This window comes from Pinus tabuliformis, chromosome 5_2 (genome assembly GCF_031772625.1).
Source record: "Pinus tabuliformis cultivar Carrire ecotype Pingquan chromosome 5_2, CPIR1, whole genome shotgun sequence".
NCBI lineage: Eukaryota > Viridiplantae > Streptophyta > Pinopsida > Pinales > Pinaceae > Pinus > Pinus tabuliformis.
In genome coordinates this window covers 87,282,667-87,285,177 of record NC_142306.1, presented here as the reverse complement: position 1 = coordinate 87,285,177, position 2,511 = coordinate 87,282,667, and positions in this window count along the sequence as shown.

Sequence of the window (2,511 nt, the reverse complement as noted above, 5' to 3'; positions counted from 1 at the left end):
CAAGACTCCATTGTTCAAATATCTAGAGCTTAAAATTTCAGAGAAATTCCACAACCAAATAATCCATATACCAAAGCATTAATAGTGAGACAGGATGACTGGGTTTGTGAAAAATCTTCATTTGATGAAATTTTAAATGAATTCAGGGATGAGTTATCAAAATTTCATCTTGATGAATATTTTTTAAGACTTTTATTTATAATTGTCAAAATAATAAAATACTCTCATGAAACTAAAATGTGTTTCCTTAATCTAGTTGTTGAAAAACATGAAAATGAAATTAAACTTTTGCATTCTCAAATTCAGTCATATAATTTCCGAAATCCTAAAGAATTCTTACAAAATATTCCTTCTCCAAACCATGAGGAAATTGTACTACCTTTTGATTTGCAGATTGAGGATGATTATTCTTTCAAGGGAAAGACTAAAGAATTAGTTGCAGGGTTTAGTATTGAGGATACAACTGATAAATTAGACAATGAAGGCCCAGAAGAAACTATCACACTTTATGCTTTTGTTGATCCTATAGTAGGTTATATGGAGGTTCTTCTCAACTCAAATTCTTTAACATGTTTTCTCTATGAGGACCAAATACATCAGCAGTGGCCTTTATATATCACAATTTCGATTATGTGGGTACATGATCAAATTATGCTTATAATTTCACTGACAATCAGTCAAGCAGTTCATTTGTTTCTGCAGTTGCTTGATTGGCTTCATTGGCATTTTTGTATTATTTCATTCAACCTGAAGATTATGAAATAAATCCTAAAAGATTTGAATCCAATCAAAAGGCCCTAAGATATTGATAATTTACTAATTTGGTTTGAAGGTTGCAGCACCTTTTAGTTTCAGGAGATCTCAAGTTGTGCATGAAAAGGTTAAAAATAATTCTGATAAAAAGACCAAGACTGAAGATTCCTACCTAAGTTACAAGGTGCTCAAGTGGGATTCAAGTAGGAGGAATAAAGGTTTGGTGTTGATTGGATAGTAACTTGTTGGATTTGAAGCCCAAAGAGAAGGCCCTAAGCTTCAGAAGTGTCACTGTCATACATACAATAAAGCAACAAGGAGAAGAAGATTCCATAGGTCAGCCAAAATCGTTCGGAGGCCATCTAACCTACTATTCTTGACTTTCCACCAAGAAAAAACATCCCTGAGTGGAGCCAGTGTTATGCTCCTATACCAATAGGTGTCATATTTCATGATTGACTTGATGAGCTATGTAATATGTTCATACCTTTCCTTGTTGCAAAGGTTTTCCATATTGTCAAAAAATGAAAAAAAATAAGAAAATGTAAAGAGGGTATACCCTAAAAGAAAAATCAAAGGGTAAAAAGAATAAGATGGTCAAAAAAGTGAAAGAAAATGAATCCTACCAAAAAGAAAAACCAAGGAAAGTGTGCAAGCCTAAATTCCACTACCTTTTACTCTTGTACAATAAACAATTGTGTGCAACATGTTAACTTATGCCACAATTGATGAATAGTAAAACAACTTGATCTTGGCTAGTTCATATTTGAATTTCATGTTTTAGAAGTAGAGAATAAAATCTGACCAAACTATTTAATCTTGGCAGATAAGTAGATAGGTAAAGTGAATAAAAGGAGCTCAACAGTTTAATTCGAGCCCTTAGATGAAATAAGGCTAGACTTAGATAGATATCTACATGTAAAAGAAAAGAAAGTGTGATAAGGGTTTTCCAATTTAAGTGCACCGTAATAAAGAAGTAAAAATGCTAGGATAAAGTAGGTAGGGTAAGTAGATGATGCTTGTAGAATAAATGTGTGGTGAATGGTTAAGTTTAATACTTAAATATTTTTCTTTCATCACTTGGACAAAGCACAACTCACATTGGAGACAACAAATCAAGGAGACAAATTCAAACTAATTAACTTCCTTACTCCATTTTTCCCAAAAAATTCACTAATTTCCCCTATGTGCTAAAGGTACCTATAAACAAGTTAGGGGGGCTCAAAGCATTTCTCTGACTTTTGGAGGGACCGGATCCTTGACCCAATAATTTGAAATACCTAAAGCACTTAAATCCCCTTCATCAATATTCACCCCTTCATAAAGTCACTCATTCCCTTTATAAAGCTTTTCTATCTACATGAAATCCTCATATATCATTAGCCTAAGGTATAAGTGTTCTATGATGAAATGCATTTTCAGAAAACATTAAACATAGTGCTTTTCCATTCATTTGGTCATATTAAACACTAATGTTATTATTATGTAAATTCCTGAATAAAACAACTTTACCCTCTCCCATATTATTATATTATACAAAACCCCAAATTTTTATATATCCCACCCCTTTGGTTAAAATATAACCATAATCTGTTTTAAAATAGGATTAATGAGTTATTCAGTAACCCATTAAGAGCGTCAACCCTCTGCTCCAATAAACATGATTAATTAACCCTCATGGTTAATTAATGACCTCACCAGCCAATCCCACTGCCCCCGATGCGATTAATTAATCCTTAAATTTATCGGGCCCACCTC